This window comes from Pleurodeles waltl, chromosome 2_1, assembly GCF_031143425.1.
Source record: "Pleurodeles waltl isolate 20211129_DDA chromosome 2_1, aPleWal1.hap1.20221129, whole genome shotgun sequence".
Classification (NCBI taxonomy): Eukaryota; Metazoa; Chordata; class Amphibia; order Caudata; family Salamandridae; genus Pleurodeles; species Pleurodeles waltl.
In genome coordinates this window covers 743,941,020-743,960,635 of record NC_090438.1, presented here as the reverse complement: position 1 = coordinate 743,960,635, position 19,616 = coordinate 743,941,020, and positions in this window count along the sequence as shown.

The following is a 19,616-nucleotide window of genomic DNA, read 5'->3' as shown; positions in this document are numbered from 1 at the left end:
TTGGCTTTCTTGACTGTTTCCTGGTGGTGCATGCTCTGGGGGCTGGCTGTCTTCACCCTGCACTGGAAGCCATGAAGAAATCTCCTGGGGGTCAATGGAATCTTCCCCCTGCTTCAGCACGCACCAAACTTCAGCTTCACCGGTACTCTGGGTCCCCTCTCATCCTGACGAGCGTGGCCCCTGGAACACAGGTGGTAGACCCAAGTGACCCAGACTGTTCAGTGGTCCAACTGTCCAAATTTGAAGGAGGTAAGTCCTTGCCTCCCCTCTCAAGACAGTAATCCTGTGCCACACGTTGGCTGCAGCTACAAGGGCTTCTGTGCACATTTCCAAGAAATCCTGCATGCACAGCTGAGACTAGGTCCCCAGCACTCTGTCCTGCAATGCTCAGCTCCTTGAGTTGATCTCCGGTGTCGTGGGACCTCCTTTTGCAGTGTTGAAACAACTGCCATGTTCAGACTTCTTGAACCCATGTTCAAGGACTTTTGCGGATGCTTCCTGCTTGTGCATGGGCTCTCTATGTTGCTGAGGGCCCCCTCTGTCTCCTCTCCCAAGTGGCAACTTCCTGGTCCTTCCTGGGCACAGGAAGCACCCTTTTTCTCCAACCATGACTCTTGCAGCTAGCAAGGCTTGTTTGCAGTATTTTGCCAAGGAAACAACTCTGTGTCCTCCAGCACACCGTGGGACATCTTCTGCACAAAGAAGAACTTCCTACCTCCTTTTGTTGTTGCAGAATCTTCAGCTTCTTTCAACCGGAGGCAGCCATTTTGCACCTTCATCCGGGGTTTAGTGGGCTCCTGCCCCCCCCCCCGGACACTTTTGCGACTCTTGGACTTGGTCCCCTTCCATTTGCAGGTCCTCAGGTCCAGGAATCCATCTTCAATGCTTTGCAGTCTGTTGTGGTCCTTGCAAAATCCATTATCACGACTTTAGTGTGTTTCTGGGGAAATAGTAGCACTTTACTCCTACTTTCCAGGGTCTTGGGGTGGGGTATCTTTTACACCCTTATTGTTTTCTTACACTCCCAGCGACCCTCTACACACTACACTAGCCTAGGGATCCATTCGTGGTTTGCATTCCACTTTCTTATTACATGGTTTGTGTTGCCCCTAGGCCGATTGCATCCTATTGTATTCTACGGTGTTTGCACTACTTTCTGACAGTTTTACTTACCTGACTTAATTTGTTGTATATATTTTGTGTATGTTACTTACCTCCTAAGGGAGTATATCCTCTGAGATATTTTTGGCACATTGTCACTAAAATAAAGTACCTTTATTTTTAGTAACTAGGAGTATTGTCTTTCTTATGATACAGTACCTATATGATATAAGTGGTATTGCATGAGCTTTGCATGTCTCCTAGTTCAGCCTTGGCTGCTCTTCTATAGCTACCTCTATCAGCCTAAGCTGCTAGAACACTACTACAATCTACTAATAAGGGATAACTGGACCTGGCACAAGGTGTAAGTACCATTGGTACCCACTATAAGCCATGCCAGCCTCCTACACATACTACCTGGAAGGAGGTGGAGCTCAGGTCTCACCTGGAGATGTTAGGTTTGTCTGAATTGGTCTGCATGACCACACAGTCCATGGCTGCCCGGGAAGGGAGTCAAGGGTGCCTGGAGCCTGGAACAATGGCCCAGACAGCTGCAAAGAGGAAGGGAAAGGGGTGCGGGAAACCAGTCCCAGACGTTCCCGCAGTGGTTGATGAGGTCCAAGATGAGGAGGCCCTTGAGCCACCTGGGGAGGACATTGCCGCCCTGGGTAACCTGATGGAGCTTGCTGGCTGGCAAGTTGAGGGTGGGCCAACCAGGGAGGAGTTCTGCAAAGCTCAGAAAGATTGACCTACTCTTGAGGGTTTGAGGCAACAGGCCGCAGCCAAAGCAGCAGGTGAAGCCTCTGGCGATCACCATATTTACTGGGAGAATTATCTCCTTTACAGTGAGCCCTAGGTACCAGAAGCTGGAGCAGCACGTGTGCTGGTGGTCCCCCAGTGCTAACTGGCCTTCCTACTGGGGTTAGCTCACGACATCCCACTGGTGGGACATTTAGGGCAAGTCAAGACCTTTGCCAGGCTTTTCACCCACTTTTATTGGCCCCATATGCGGGTAGCCTCAGATGCTTTCTGTAGGTCCTGCCCAACCTGCCAGGCAAGTGGGAAGACAAGGAAAAGGCTAAATGCCCCCCTGATCCCACTCCCCATCATTGGCACCCCCTTTGAAAGGGTTGGTACCGATGTCTTTGGTTCTTTGGACCTCAAAACTACCCTAGGCAACAGGTTTATCCTGGTTTTGGTGGTTATGCCACCCGCTACCCAGAGGCAATCCCTCTAAGGACAGTCACTGCACCGGTGGTGACTAGAGCTCTGATGGGGATATTTACCCATGTGGGATTCCTAAAAGAGGCTGCGTATGACAGTGGGACAAACTTCATGTCTGCATACATAAAGTCCATGTGGGATGCGTGTGGGGTGACCTACCGGTTCACTACCTCTTACCATCCTCAATCCGGTGGGCTTGTAGAAAGGTTCAACAAGATCCTCAAAGGCATGATCACAGGCTTACTTGAAGCTATGATGCTTAAGTGGGACGTCCTCTTGCCATGCCTTCTCTCTGCTTATAGAGAGGTGCCCCAGAAAGGGGTGGGGTTCAGCCCCTTTGCACTTCTCTATAGGTACCCTGTCAGGGGAGCCCTAAGAAAGAGGGGTGGGAGAAAGCTCCCAGGAAACCCCTCCCAGCATGTAGTCAGTTACATGCTGGCCCTCTGCAAACAGATACAATGCTTCTGGAAACAGGCCAAGAGAAACCTCGAGGTCAGTCAAGAGGTGATGAAGCAATAGAATGACCAAAAGGACACCCTGGTAGAATTCTCACATGCAAACAAAGTGTGTGTAATGGAGACAGTAGAGCCTAGAGCTCTCCAGGACCGCTGGACTGGCCGATTAAAAATCAAGGAGTGGAAGGGGGAGGCCACTTTCTTAGTGGACCTCAAGTCCCCAAAACCCCCAAAATGGTGCTCCATCAAAATAGACTGAAGCCTAATTTTGAGAGGTGTGAATTCAGTATGCTTCTGATGACTGATGAGGGTACAGAATAGGAGAGTGAGCCTCTCCCCAACCTCCTCTCTGCCAAAGAAGGTGATGGGTTAGTGGATGGTGTCAATCTCTCTGACCCTAGATCAGAGAGGGGACTGTTACTAATAATTGGAGCAGTTCTATTCCCTGTTTTCCCTCCCCCCGGACTCAAACACTTGTGTGTCAATGACACTGACACAGGAGACAGTCCCCTGTAAAGAATACAATTTACAGAATGTCAGAGAAGGTGAGGTCCAGCATCAAGGAGGAAGTTGCCATGATGCTGGCTCTTGGGGTGATAGAGAAGTCCAGCAGTCCCTGATCCAGCACAGTGGCGTTGGTTCCCAAGGCTGCTGCTCCCGGTGCCAAGCCAGAGCTTAGGTTCTGCGTGGACTACCAGGGTCTGAGCTGTATCACAAAGACAGATGCTTACCCCATACCCCGAGCTGATGAGCTCGTAGACAGGCTAGGCGCTGCCAAGTTCCTTAGTACCTTTGACCTCACATCAGGGTTCTGGCAGATCGCCTTGACTGAAGGGGCAAAAGAGAGATCCATTTTTTCTACCCCTGAGGGTCATTACCAGTTCCGGGTCATGCCCTTTGAACTGAAGAATGCCGCTACTACCTTCCAATGGTTGGTTAACGGGGTCCTAGCTGGCAAGGATACCTTCTGTGCAGCCTATCTAGACAGCATCGCTGTCTACAGTTCCAGCTGGGAGGAACACCTGCTCCACCTCAAGGAGCTGCTTCAGGCCCTGCAACAGGCAGGCATGGCCATCAAGGCCAGTAAGAGCTAGATTGGGCAGGGTTCCGTGGTGTACTTGAGATACCTAGTAGGTGGTGGTAAGGTGCAGCCCCTCCAGGCAACATTGAAACAATCAATGCCTGGCAATCACCTAGAACCCAAACAGAGGTGTTCTCACGGGATACTACCGAAGATTTGTTAAGGGTTATGGCTCCATAGTGGCCCCCTTAAAAGAACTCACTTCCAATAAGCAACCTAGGTTGATGAATTGGACAGAGGCTTGACAGAAAGCCTTTAACTCCCTGAAGGAAGCCATGTGCACAGCACCCATGCTCAAGGCCCCTGACTATTACAGAGAATTAATCTTGCAGACAGACGCTTCGGAGCATGGCATAGAGGCGGCCCAAGCACAGCTGAATGAGAAGGGCCTAGACCGGCTGGTAGTCCTTATTAGCAGAAGACTATTACAACGGGAACAGAGGTGGAGTGCTATTAAAAGAGAAGACTGCACACTTTACCACTGCTAACCAGTGCTAAAGTGCATATGCTCTCTCCTTTAAAACATAGTAACATTGGTTCATACCAAATTGCCATATTTGATCTACTTGTAAGTCCCTAGTAAAGTGCACTACATGTTCCCAGGGCCTGTAGATTGAATGCTACTAGTGGGCCTGCAGCACTGGTTGGCCACCCACATAAGTGACCCCTTAACCATGTCTCAGGCCTGCCATTGCAAGGCCTGTGTGTGCAGTTTCACTTCCACTTCGACTTGGCATGTAAAAGTACTTGCCAAGCCTTAAACTCCCCTTTTTCTACATACCCCTAAGATTGGCCCTAGGTGACCCAGAGGGCAGGGTGCTGTGTAGATAAAAGGAAGGGCATATATCTGTGTGTTTTATATGTCCTGGTAGTGGAAAACTCTGAAATGTGTTTACCACCGCTTTGAGGCCTGCTCTTTTCATAGGCAAACATTAGGGCTACCCTCATAAACTGTTTGAGTCATAGATTATGATTAGAAAGGGGTAAACTGATCATATTTAGTATAGCCAGAATAGTAATACAAAATGCTGCTGACTGGTGAGGTTGGATTTTATATTATTATTTTACAATTTTAGAACTGCTACTTTTAGAAAGTGAGCATTTCTCTGTGCTTACATCCTTCTGTGCCTTAGAGCCTATCTCTAATCCACGTCTGGGCTGGGCTGGTTGACAGCTCCCTTGTGCATTTCACCCAGACACCCACAAACACAGGATGCTCAGTCACACCTGCACCCTTGCCGCGTGGAAAAGAATTGATGCATCGTCTGCGTGAGCCCGGAAAACCAATGCATACCTACCTTTTTCTATGCATCCCCTCCTCTGTGGTCTTCGTGCATGTAGTTTTGACGCAAACCAGGTACTTTGTGCTTACAAGGAAGAATTTATGTTTTTAATAACTAAAGACTCTTCTTATCATTACAAAAGTGATATTTTAACTTGTGATTATCAATTCTTGATCATTTTTTACCATAATTTATTCAGATAAATATCTCCTATTTTTCTAAAAGTGTGTTGTGTATTTTTGTGGTGTTCTCACTGTGTTATTGCATGATTTATTGCACAAATCCTTTACACATTGCCTTCTAAGTTAAGCCTGACTGCTCAGTGCCAAGCTACCAGAGGGTGGGAACAGGATAATTTGGATTGTGTGTAACTTACTCTGACTAGGACTGTGGTCCCTATTTGGACAAGGGTGTATACCTCTGCCAACTAGAAACCCTATTTCTAACAGTTTTCGCCTGGGTTTCTGTGGTGGTGTGACCACGGTGAAAACCTTGGCGGTGTGCAGCCTCATAATCTGTCTGATGGGAACATGGTCTCCGATGGCCTGCAGGTGGCTACCGTCGTCTGTGGCAGCCTGAAAGCACTGGCAGTGCCGGTAATGGTTTGGCTGTATTCTGTTGGAAGTACCACCATGGTCATAATTTGGAGGTCTTCTTCGCCTGCCTGTTGGCGGCTCAACCACCAGTATGGCAGTCCTGAAACCACCAAACTTGCGATTACCCCCAAGTGTATCTACAAGACAGTGATTGAAGAAACAGAGTGTGAGAAAACAGGGCTGATTGCAGAGGCCCCCTAACTTCTTGCCCCCATTTTCCACTTTTGGCTGGTGTTTTCCTGACTCTGATGGTACCCTGGGTACTGCTAACCAGTCCCAGGGCCTGTGCTCTGTGTAAAATCAATATGCAAATTAGGCTAATTATAATTGGCTAAGTCAATCTACCTATAAGTCCCTAGTCCATGGTAGGGCATGTAGGTTTAGGGACCACAGCATAGGTAGTGCACCCATAGGTGCACTGCTGAGGTGCCCAGTGTCATTTTAAAGGCAAGCCTGCCTTGCTGGCTGTTTTTAAATTAAAGTTTCATGCAAATTTGACTTTGGAATTAAAAGTAGTTCCAAAGTCTTAAACTACCTTATTTTTACATATAAGTCACCCCTAAGGTGTGCCCTATGTGCCCCTAGGGCTGGGTGCCATGAAACTATAAGCAGGGACCTTATAAAAATAGTTTTATAAGCCCTGGTGAGGTAAAAACCGCCAAATTCATTTTTCCCTCATTGTAGTGAATGGCCTTCATAGGCTAGAATGGGGAGACTTCATTTTAATTTTAAAAGTCCCCTTAAGTAACAGATACGAAGAGTTTGGTATCAAATTAATTGTTATAATAAATCCTACAACTTCCAGTTGTTGGATTTAATGTAACTTGTTCAGGTAAAGAGTTTTAAACTTTACCTGAAAAGTTGCCAATTTCAGCCCTGCATTGTTTTTCCTGCTGTGCTCTGATTGGCCAGCCTCTGGCAGCCTGGCCAGGCTGCCTTGATGAGGTGTGAAGTGGCCTGGCTTCACACAAAGAGATGTGCCTGTGGGAGGGGATCTCCCCTCAGCAGATGGTGAGGCAGGAAGGGTGAGGGCTGCCAAACTGGTCTTCAAAGGCAGAGAAGGACATATGGAGCAACCCAGCAACACCCCCACATCCTGCAACCCCAGACAACTAGGTGCTCCCTTGATTAGATTAGGAGAGGACAGGAGAGGGGGGTGTTTATGATTTTTAGCCACACCAATGGGTGGGCTCAGCCAGATGTAACCTCCAAAAATCACTTTTAGCCATGATGGATTTTTGAGTAATGTTGCCTCCTGGGATTGATTTTTGCCACACTTCCCAGGAAGTGGTCATCACAGGGGGAAGGACCCTGCCCCTGATTGGAGAACCAGGACCCCCCTGTTTTTCACCCAGGAGCAAGGATAAAACTGGCAGACCTGCACCCACACCTCAGTTCCCTGCCAGATCCCTACCAGGCAGAACTACAGAAGAAGAAGGACTGCCCTGCTGAACCCCTGGCCTGCACCTGGAACCTGCACTCAGAAGGACTGCACCAGCTGCCCACTTGGTCTTCACCACAAGAAGGACTTTGCCTGGCTTCAACTGGTTCAAGGAGGGACTCCCTGTTTGCTACAGTTGAAAAATTGCTAACCAGAGTCCCCTGCACCAACTCCTGAAGAAATCAAGCAGCTGACCACTGCCCAGTGGCCAAAAAGGAGTGTGCGCCAGGTGCATTCTGGGAGTTTTAGTCCACACCTCCAAGGATCATCTCAGAGCTTCTGGACCCTTGGGGTGAGCTCTGGACCCCAAAAGAACCTTAAAGGAACATCTGGGAGAAGATCCAGAAGTTTGGAGAACTTTTCAAAAAAAGCTCCATAGAGGGACCGACCCGCCGCGGCAACTCTAGCCGGCTTGCCTCAACCGCGACCCGGCCTTATTTGCAGGTTCATCCTGGTGAAGAAAATCTCCAAAAAAGAGACTAAGGGGGTCATTCAGACCCCGGCGGGCGGCGGGAGCCGCCCGCCTGGCGGGAACCGCCGAATGACCGCACCGCGGTCAAAAGACCGCGGCGGCCATTCTGTGTTTCCCGCTGGGCTGGCGGGCGACTGCCAGAAGGCCGCCCGCCAGCCCAGCGGGAAACCCCTTCCCACGAGGACGCCGGCTCCGAATGGAGCCGGCGTAGTGGGAAGGGTGCGACGGGTGCAGTTGCACCCGTCGCGAATTTCAGTGTCTGCAATGCAGACACTGAAATTCTATGTGGGGCCCGCTTACGGGGGCCCCTGCAGTGCCCATGCCATTGGCATGGGCACTGCAGGGGCCCCACGACACCCCATACCGCCATCCTGTTCCTGGCGGGCGAACCGCCAGGAACAGGATGGCGGTATGGGGTGTCAGAACCCCCATGGCGGCGCAGGGCAGCGGAAAACCGGCGGGAGACCGCCGGTTTTCCTGTTCTGACCGCGGCCAAACCGCCGCGGTCAGAATGCCCTGCGGGGCACCGCCAGCTTGTTGGCGGTGCTCCCGCCGACCCTGGCCCCGGCGGACCTTGACCGCCGGGGTCAGAATCACCCCCTAAGTCCGAACGTCCAAAGTTGACCGGGACGTCCCAGCCAGCGTATCCGATGAGGGCTCCAAGGACGTCGGATCAAGATCCAGGTTTCCCCCGGTCGAAGGATTTTCATCTCGAAAAAACGACTAAGTCCAAAGGTAAAAATCTCCACTGAGGGCTCACGTGACGCGTATCCGGAGAAGAGTTCCAGGAGGTCGGATTGGACTGGCAGGTTTGTCCCGCTAAAGAAAATCTTCAGAAAAACGACTAAGTGCGAAGGTAAACTTTTGACCGAGGCCTCCCGCTGCCTGTAGCCGAGCCAGGCTCCATCGCGGTCAGCCTTAAACTTTGACTTTGTCCCGGTCGAGGTGCAACCGGATGACCCGATTGGCGCTTTTTGTTTCTAGGCGCTAATAAAACAATAATTCTTAAAAAATTAATATCTCCGGTTCACCTTATCCGATTTTATTCGTTTTTGTGTCATTTTAAAGATAAAAATATCATCTATTTTTACGAATTGGTTTTGGATTTTTAAACTGTTTCCTGTGTTTTATTTAATTACTTTTTTTTGATATTTGAATGCTTTACACTCTGTCTCCTAAGTTAAGCCTTGTCGCTCTTTGCCAAGCTACCAAGGGTTGAGCTGGGTTTAATTTATTGAGACCTAACTGGACCTAAGTGGAGGTTAGTGGCCTATTGCTAAGTGTAGGTACCTACCTGCCCTTACCAGTAACCCATTTTCCAACACAGAGGATGCAGTACATTTTTTAGTAAATTAAATTCATATGTTCTCACCAAATTGAATTCATAGTTAACATTTCCCAATCCTTACCCTTCAATTAATCAAATTATTTAAATAGATCTTAGATATAGAACCTACACCTACCTCCTCTTGCTGGGCAACCGTGATAGCTTGTGTAGAACCTGGGAGAAACCTCAAACGTCTAGATCACACTGGTAAATCACTTTTTAAAATTTTGAATATAAAATTCTTAGGTAAATAGTTGTGTTAGAAATGGGGTTTTTGGTTGGCAGTCAGGTTATCCCCTGTCCAAGCAAAACCCTCACTCTAGTCAGGGTAAGTCACACACAATCCAAATTATCCTATGCCCACCCTATGGTAGCTTGGCTCTGAGCAGTCAGCCTTAACTTAGAAGGCAATGTGTAAAGCATTTGTGCAATAAATCATACAATAACACAATATAGCGCCACAAATATACACCACACAGTGTTTAGAAAAATATATAATATTAATCTGGGTATTCTCAGGTCAAAAACGATAAAAGATGCAATATGAAATTGTAGAGATATCACTGAAAAGTGATATAAAGTGTCTTAAGTCTTTAAAAAGCAAACAAAGTACCTGGTTTGGAGTGGAAAATCTCCGCAGAGGGCCGCAGGAGAGCAGATGCGTGGAAAAATGGTGTGTGTGTCAGTTACGCTCCTTCAGACACGGACTTGCGTTGTTATTTTCCACGCGGGGAGACGTGCGTCGTTCTATGGGAAGAAAAATGGTGTGTGCCTCGGTTTCGCCCCCTTCACACATGGACTTGCGTTGTTATTTTTCACTCGGGGAAGACGTGCGTTGTTTTCCGGCACACGGACCGTCTCCTTCAATGGGTCACGGGATTAACAGATGTCCCAGGGTCTGTGCGTGGAATCCTAGGCTTGTTATCCGGCTGCGCGTCGTTCCGGTGGGCTGTGCGTGGAATTTTCTTTCTCACGGCAGGCGTCGCGTCAATTTCCTCTCTGGAAGTCGGGCGGCGTTGTCCAGGCGAGGCCGTGCGTCGAAGTTCCGGTCGCACCACAGGCGTCGCGTCGAGTTGCGTCTTTCCGGATCAGCGTGCCGTGAATTTTTCACCGCAGAGCAAGCTGTGCGTCGCATTTTTCACCGCACAAGGAGTCCAGTTGAAAAAGAGAAGTCTTTTTGGTCCTGAGACTTCGGGGAACAGGAGGCAAGCTCTATCCAAGCCCTTGGAGAACACTTTTGCAGCCAGACAAGAGTTCAGCAAGGCAGCAGGCCAACAGCAAGGCAGCAGTCCTTTGTAGAAAGCAGTCGGGTGAGTTCTTCTTGGCAGGATGCTGGTTCTGGTTCAGGTTTCTTCTCCAGCAAGTGTCTGCGGTGGTAGTGCCGAGGCCCTGTTTTATACTAAAATGTGCCTTTGAAGTGGGAGAGACTTCAAAGAGTGGCTAAGAAGTGCACCAGGTCCCCTTTCAGTTCAATCCTGTCTTCCAGGGTCCCAGTAGGGGGTGTGGCAGTCCTTTGTGTGAGGGCAGGCCCTCCACCCTCCCAGCCCAGGAAGACCCATTCAAAATGCAGATGTATCCAAGTGAGGCTGAGTACCCTGTGTTTGGGGTGTGTCTGAGTGAATGCACAAGGAGCTGTCAACTAAACCTAGCCAGACGTGGATTGCAAGGCACAGAAATATTTAAATGCAGAGAAATGCTCACTTTCTAAAAGTGGCATTTCTAGAATAGTAATATTAAATCCAACTGCACCAGTCAGCAGGATTTTGTATTACTATTCTGGCCATACTAAATATGACCTTCCTACTCCTTTCAGATGAGCAGCTACCACTTCAACAATGTTTGAGGGCAACCCCAATGTTAGCCTATGAAGGGAGAAGGCCTCACAGTAGTGTAAAAACGAATTTAGGAGTTTTACACTACCAGAACATATAAACTACACAGGTACATATCCTGCCTTTTACCCACACAGCACCCGGCTCTAGGGGTTACCTAGGGCACACATTAGGGGTGTCATATGTAGAAAAAGGGGAGTTTTAGGCTTGGCAAGTACTTTTAAATGCCAAGTCGAAGTGGCAGTGAAACTGCACACACAGGCCTTGAAATGGCAGGCCTGAGACAAGGTTAAGGGGCTACTTAAGTGAGTGGCACAACCAGTGCTGCAGGCCCACTAGTAGCATTTAATCTACAGGCCCTAGGCACATATAGTGCACTCTACTAGGGTCTTACAAGTAAATCAAATAGCCAATCATGAATAAACCAATCAACAGTACAATTTACACAGAGAGCATATGCACTTTAGCACTGGTTAGCAGTGGTAAAGTGCCCAGAGTTCAAAAGCCCACAACAACAGGTCAGAAAAAATAGGAGGAAGGCAAAAAGTGTGGGGATGACCCTGTCAAAAAGGCCAGGTCCAACAATTTGCTAATAGATTGTCCTGCCTAATTAAAGAGCATATTCATGAGGATCACAAACGATTAATTCTGGAACGTTTGTTGATTGAAAAACTCACAATTTATACAATGTACAACTTTGTGCCCTATTTTGTTTTTTGTCCCTGAAAAGACTTTTAGACTGCTAAACTAAGAATAGATTGAAGTGCTAATTGTAGAAATGAATTGGTGTGATCCCCTCCCTGACTGGGAAAAAGCTGAGCAGAAGCATATGCTAGCAAAGTGTTGCCTTGCTAGCAGATGGTTGGTGCCAGAAACCCGTCCGATATGATGAATACCTGAGAGAGGTCTTTGAATGGGTGGTTGCTGAGGAGATGCATATGAAACAGAAGTGGAAGGATAAAAATATGGGGGATGACTTGCAGGCATGTACGACCATGCTAGAGGAATTGCAAGACCTCCCTGATGCCCGACCTCTGTAGGATGATGATACAAAGAGAAGGAGTACAGCATGAGTGAATGATCCAAGACTGCATCGACTGAGTGCAGTGATCCCGCAAAACCTATTGGGTTGAGGCTGAGAATGCAAATCCCTGAGATGGCTACTGGGAGTACGCAGTGCCAAGCAGAATGTTGAGATTCACTTTGGCATTGATAATGACTGCCTTCACTTGCAGGACAGTGTGCATATCCTGGGATGTGCTCTAGTAGCAGCAGGAGCGTGTGGGGAGTTGTTGGGGGAATGTCTGAAAAGCCAAGAAAAAGTACATGACTTGAATAATGTATTTGAAGTATTCAGAAAAAAACAATAAAAGCAATATAAAAAATTGAAGAAATGAACTTTAAATTGTAGTCCACCATTTTGATTTTTTCTTACTTTAAGGGGGCCTCCAAAGAGCTGATATATAATGGCAAATGTGCTGGTTCAAGCGGATGGAGCAGAATACGAGGCAGGGGCTTCCTCTCTTCCCTTTTTTGTTTTCTATCTTTTTGGGGGGACTTTGGGCCAGATTTAGATATCAGCGGATGGGTTACTTCGTCGAAATCTAAATCCTATAGAGTATAATGGGATTTAGATTTTGGTGGACAGGATACACATCACTGCTGTGACGGAGTAACCCATCAGCCAGTATCTAAAGTATGCCCTTTGTTTGAACTTCACAGGGTTCTGAGGTCTAAATTAGCTCTAATTCACAGCGGTTTGCAAAATCAAGTTTTAAACTAAAGATATTGCACTTTTAGTAGCCTCTTAGACTAATATTAATGTATCAGTTTTAAACCTAATTGAAGATTTTTCTTTAATATCCAGATATGCATTACCTAGAGTTTAGTGGGTGTGATTTTGTGCATCAGTGACAGGGAGATTTTTCCTGGAAAGTTTCAAACCAGAACCTGGTCCATCCACCACTTAGACACATACCAATTTCAGCTACTGGGTGAAGAGACACACTATATTGGCTGAATTTTGGTCAACTTTTGTCCAAAATTGAGCAACACGTTTCCATCTGGCCTTCCATGTACCATTCTCTCGTTTGGCATGTCAATTTTTTAAGATGACAACACTTCCATAATGTCTTACTCTGTTACCAGGCTAAATTAGTAAAATGTTTCTTATTAAACTAAACTGAAAGGTAACACTAGGAAAGACAGTTTCCCATTTGTCTCCAACAAATTGTTACCATAATTTGAGAACTAGCATTTGGCATCATTTTCACAAAAGCTTCATTTTCTGGTAATCCGAGAAGTAAATCATCAGTTCAATATTGTAATATTTAGCAAAATGACCAGTGTTTGCCCTTGCTTCTACATTTTAAAATACCTAAGTCCTTAAATACTTAACATTTTGTTTTTGTCAGGCTCCATTCCAAGGAGATAGTGATTGAATGAAAACATTTTACCTGCAGGCAAATTAGACTGCCTTTCACTGTGCTTGAATCCAATGTATATTTGCAAAGCTTTAATGACCTGCATTACAGTAAGACTCAAAGTGCAAAGCTGATAGTACTCTGTTTTTTTTACTAGATGCTTATCATCTCCACTATTCAGCAAACAGGAATGATCAAGCAGGCTCTCTTGCAGGATCACCGCTAAAATGTTTGCCTTCCCACCTCCTTTTTGCCTAATTTGTTTTTGTTGGTCCTGCAACTCGTCTACTTTACCACTGCTAACCAGTGTTAACTGCTAACCAGCGCTTTCTTGCTAAAACATGGTAAAATTGACCTACACCTGAGTGACACGATTAATTGACCTGCAGCACACATTGTGCTACACACTAACTCAGCACTTTTAAACTTGTCTCAGGCCTGCCACTGCAGTGTGTAGTACAGTTTTTAACAGCCATTTCAACCTGACAAAATAAACCTTTTGCCAGGCCTAAACCTTCCTTTTGAATATATGTGTCACTCCTAAGGAATGCTCTAAAAGCTTTAGAGCAGAGTGTAAAGTGGGATTTACGGGTTTAAGTTTTGCATGTCCTGGCAGTGAAAGACTCCTAAAGTTGTTATTCATTATTGTAAGGTCTATCTCTCCCATTGACTAACACTGGGTTACCTTATTACATTAATAGGTAATAACATAGAATTGGGAACAGATAGAGATATGTTGGCTACATGCAAATTCATTATAATTTAAAAACCTGTTTAATGGTAAAGTTGGATTTTAAGTCACAATTCTGAAAATGGCACTTTTAGAAAGTTGACATTTTCTTGTCCTAACCATTTGTGCCTTCTGCCAGTGTCCTAGGTCATATGACTTTGAATAGCTCTGCTATATATGGTTCTATATTCCTTGCAGACACTGACACAAAAGCGATTAGGTGTGAACAGGATGGGCCATCTTGCCACGATGACTGGGGTCAGATTGTTTCCCTGGTCACTTGTATTTCAAAGGGGTTGACTCCATCACACACAAAGCAACCTGACACCAGTCTTTTGTCACCCCAGACTTATTGGAGCCTTGACATGGGAAGGGGACAACTTTCCAGAATGAGATGTAGGGGTAAGGCAGGGTGTTCCCCCTATACACAAAGGCTGGCACCAGGTATAAGTAATGGATACTCAGAATCACTCTTGAGTATACTCCTAAACCTGTGGGCATTACACACGAAGGACTGCCTTGCTCTCCAGAGGAATGCCCAGCTGCTTGTGGCCTGCCTTGCTGCTCCTCAGAGGACTGTCCTGCTGTTTGAGGACTGCCTTGACTCCAAAGTGCTTCCCTGCTCCTGGAGGACAGCCCTGATCTCAGAGAAGGAACACTGGATTTACTCCCTTCATACCAGGCTAACTTGAGTGACTGTAAGTGTCAGTGGGCTGAACTTCTACCTGAGCTATGGGGATACAACACGCTCCTGCACAGGACTTGCAACTGGACAGGTCTGAGCACCATACCGGCCTCAGCTGTACTGTGTTCCTGATCTGCAAGAGGTCTCTCCCCAAGTCCTGGTCACCTGGTTGGCATCAGTTGAGCTGGTCCCGTGACAAAAGGTGAAATCCTGAAGTTTTGGGCTTTTGGGATGGCAAATGGGCCTGCCTGTGGCAAGACTCTGGCGTCTGCAATGACCTCAAAAGTCAAAGTTCCAGTGAACCTTACTGTTTATGATACAGCCACCACAAGTGATGACCGGTAATGTGAAATATGCAGCAACGACAGCCCACAGTGACCCCCAATGTGAAGCTAGAGCAGCAACGGTTTGGGACGCCTGGCTGGCTCTTTATGCTACAGTGATGACTGCCCGTGTTGCCAGCCCGCTCTTTGTGCTGCAGTGAAGACCTTTCACAATGCTCTCCCTGATCCTTGTGGTCGCCTCCAACCTGGTCACTTGTATCTGGCCTGTGCCCCATTACAGAACGCATGATCTTGTAACTTTCCCCCGGTCTAACATGATCAGATGACCATGAGTGGTGGTTTGTGCTTGTTTCACTAATTAGATCTTTGATGTTCTGGTATCATTTTGTTTATTTAAATGTATACTATTTTTCTAAATTGGTTTCAGATTTTTCCTGTTTCGTGTTTTCACTTTATTAATTTTTGTGTGCTTCAAAAATGTTTTACACTTTGGGCCTGATTCTGACCTTGGCGGTCTATGACCGCCAGGGTGGAGGCCGGGGGTAGCACCGTCAACAGGCTGGCGGAGCTACATGGGCAATTCTGACCGCGGCGGGAAAGCCGTGGTCAGAAAAGGGCAACCGGCGGTTTCCTGCCGGTTTACCCCTGCCAAAAGAATCCTCCATGGCGGCGCTGCAAGCAGCGCTGCCATGGGGATTCCGACCCACTTCCCGCCAGCCTGGTTCTGGCGGTTTTAACCGCCAGAACCTGGCTGGCGGGAACGGGTGTCTTGGGGCCCCCTAACAGGGCCCCACAAAGATTTTCATTGTCTGCATAGCAGACACTGAAAATTGAGACGGGTGCAACTGCACCCGTCGCACCCCAGCAAATCCGCCGGCTCCATTCGGAGCCGGCTTCATCTTTGCTGGGGCTTTCCCGCTGGGCCGGCGGGTGATCTTTTGAAGATCGCCCGCCGGCCCAGCGGGAAAGTTAAAATGGTCCCCGCGGTCATTTGACCGTGGGCGGTGTTTGGGCGGTGCCCGCCGCCCGCCGGGGACGGAATGACCCCCTTTGTCTCTAAATTAAGTCTGACTGATTTGTGGCAAGCTATCAAAGGGTTAAGTACAGGTTAATTTAGTAATTTGTGAGGTTCACTAAAGGGAGCATTGAACTTCAAAGATATTTAAGTATCTCCAAGTAGCCAGTTTTTAAGGCAAACTAGGTAGTTCTCAGGACTGTTTCATGAAGCATTTTTCTAGTGCACTAGCTGATGACATATCAGATGGCATTCTTGCTCAATTCTACTAAAAACTGACCTGGCTCCTCCACTTGAAGGAGGAACTATACCAAAATAAAAGTTACACACTCAAGGTTCACTCTTGAGCCTTCTACCTCTACAGCAGTACCATTCCCCTTTCATTTCATCATCCAACTACATTCAAGATCTCCTCCAATTCTACATTTTAATAACACCACATATCCTGGCCCTTCAAATGTCTGCAACTCAGTTTACAACTCCCCTTCTATCTCTCCTGTACCATGACACAATAGAGCACACATTATAAGACTCTAAATGATCTCTGAATCATTGTATGGGGCATCTGACCACTCTTATAATCTATTATTTCTTTCCCCCTCCAAAATGTACAATCCCATTAATTATATGTCTCAAGATGACCAAAAGCACACCAAACAGATTAAATCTAACATTGCTTGCAGATCCTGAGGAGGAAAGGACCCCAAAAATGTTTAAGCTCACAACCATCACAGCCTATGAGAACTTTAAAACAGAGGGGCATATTTATACTGTGTTCGCACCAGATTTGAGACATATTTTGTTTTCGCAAACCTGGTGCAAATTTAACTCCATATTTATATTTTGGCACTAGACATGTCTAGTGCCAAAGTATTGGAGTTAAAGTAATTTTTTGCCTGCGGAAAACTACCTTGCGTAAATGAGATGCAAGGTAGGCCTTCCTGGGCAAAAATGACTCAAAGGCCCTAGCGCCTTATTTATTCTTGCGTGCAAAAACCATGCACGGTAGGAGGAGGGCCTTAAATAATGGCACTAAGACCCCATTATTTAACGCCTGGGTCACCTGGGACACCCCCACCCACTCGCACTGACACTTGGAGGACACCTAAGGATGGGAGACCCATCCCAGGTAAGTCCAGGTGAATTAAAAAAAAAAATCTGAGTGCCATGGGGGGACCAACTTAGCTCCCCCTACATGGCCTCGTTCCCAATGGCATGGCCATTGGTCTGGGGGGCATGACTCCTGTTTTTACTAACTAATGACGCTAGTCAGGTTAGAGTAATTTTTTTGACTCTATCATGGCTAGCGCCATTCTTTCCCGCACAACCTCCAGTCTTCCTCGTGCCTTCCCTACCCGGTTAGCGTCATGTATTTTGATGCTAACCGGGCCTTAGAGCCGGCTTACACCATCCCTTAAATGTGGCACCCGGCTGGCGTTCTGGAATGGCGCTAGCCGCCGCTATACTTTTTGATGTAAACCTGCGCTATCGCAGGTTTGCATCAAAATGTATAAATATGGGCTATAGTATCTGTGTGAAAAAACACATTTAAAATTCCTTGAAGATAAAATTGATGCCCCTGCCCTCCAACTATGATTTTTATCATATTTTCTTACTCACATCAACAAATCTTTTAATACCATTAAAAGAATGATCAAATCCCACATTTACTCTTGCAGTATTCGCAGTTTGGGTGGGCTATCAACATAAGTCCATTGCATGAAATAACAGAGAAAGTTGCCTAATTATTGCTCTGCATACCTTATCTCAAAAGCATCAGCAGAATGCTCCTCTTATATCACATACCTAATTGCTCACCTTTTTTTACTATATCAGATATTGCTGTCATTATTAATGACAGAGACCAACCTTGGCAAAACAGCTTTAAATCAAGTTACTGAAACTAAATACAAATCCTGAAATATTTGATTTTATTACCACTGAGAATCCTAATCTTCTCTTCTTGACTAAAACCTCACATGTGTCCTCACAAGTTCTGACTCTCCTCTTCCCAGAGAAATATTCAGGGCAAGGCATTACAGTAATTTACAAATTATCCTTCTATCCATTACAAATATCTGAAACTGGACCAATTACCAACCTTCAGATGAATTTCCAGTAATTGATAGAAAAGGCCAACACACTGCATTGCTCAAATAACAAAAAATAGAACCAGAAGAACTAAGGCGGTCGTTCTGACCCTGGCGGTTGAAAACCGCCAGGGCAGAGTGCCGCGGAAGCGCCGTCAACAGGCTGGCAGTGCTTCAGGGGCCATTCTGACCGCGGCGGTAAAGCTGCGGTCAGAAAAGGGAAACCGGCGGTTTCCCGCCGGTTTTCCCCTGCCCCAGGGAATCCTCCACGGCGGTGCTGCAAGCAGCGCCGCCATGGGGATTCCGACCCCCTTCCCGCCATCCCGTTTCTGGCGGTTTTCACCGCCAGAAACAGGATGGCGGGAACGGGTGTCGTGGGGCCCCTGGGGGCCCCTGCAGTGCCCATGCCACTGGCCCCCTAACAGGGCCCCATAAAGATTTTCAGTGTCTGCAAAGCAGACACTGAAAATCGCGACGGGTGCCACTGCACCCGTCGCACCCCTTCAACTCCGCCGGCTCCATTCGGAGCCGGCTTCATTGTTGAAGGGGCTTTCCCGCTGGGCCGGTGGGCGGCCTTCTGGCGGTTGCCCGCCGGCCCAGCGGGAAAGTCAGAATGACCGCAGCGGTCATTTGACCACGGTACGGTCTTCTGGCGGTTCCTGCCAGGCGGACGGCTTCCGCCGCCCGCGGGAGTCAGAATGACCCCCTAAATGTTTCAACCCGTTTCTAATCTGTATTTCATAGTCAAAATTCTGGCAAGCTATATTTCAACACAGTGAAGGCTTTTCATCATGGAAAATTGCCTCTTTGATAATCTACAGTCAGGCCACCTGTCTGACTTTAACACAGAAACCACCATGTTGCAAATAGTGGATGATGTACTTTGCAATCTTGTCTTCTTATCTTTCTCATTTTCTCAGTACTGTTTGACAATGTTAACCACACCACTCTCTTTAAAATTGCCCATAGTTCTACATAGGAGGGCTCCCATAGATGTCTAGTCAACAAACTGATCACCTCATGTGCATCACATACAACCCAGAGTGCAAATACTCTCCTTCTTGGTTTGAGGGGCACTTGGGTCACTCAACAAGCAGCCATAACTGTGTAAGCTCCTGCATTGGCCTGATAGTAATTCATCTACATTGGTAGCTTTGGGCTGTGCCTGGTTACATCTATTTGGGCACAGCAACAGCAAAAAAAAGTGCAATTGACCTGGTGGCCAACCACATTGGAGAGAGTAGGAGTACAGCTGAAGATGATGGCAACTAATTGACTGCACTCCGTAGCAGCACACGATTCTGAAGGGAGCACCATAGCCTGTGGCCTTCAAGTGAAGACAAGCATGGACCGCTCCGCATATACCTGTTTTTAGAATTTTTTTAATCCCTTTCTTAGCTTTTCAATCCTCCAACCTCTGAATTAATCTACCCCTCATGTTTATTTAGCGTCTTAGTGTATCTTTGTGTCTGTGTATTTTTACGTTTGTTGAATTTTCTTCATGTTTTTTATGATTTTTTCTATTTTTGTTTATTTTTACCTTTCCTTCATTCTTTCCTTCCTTTCTTCCTTCCTTT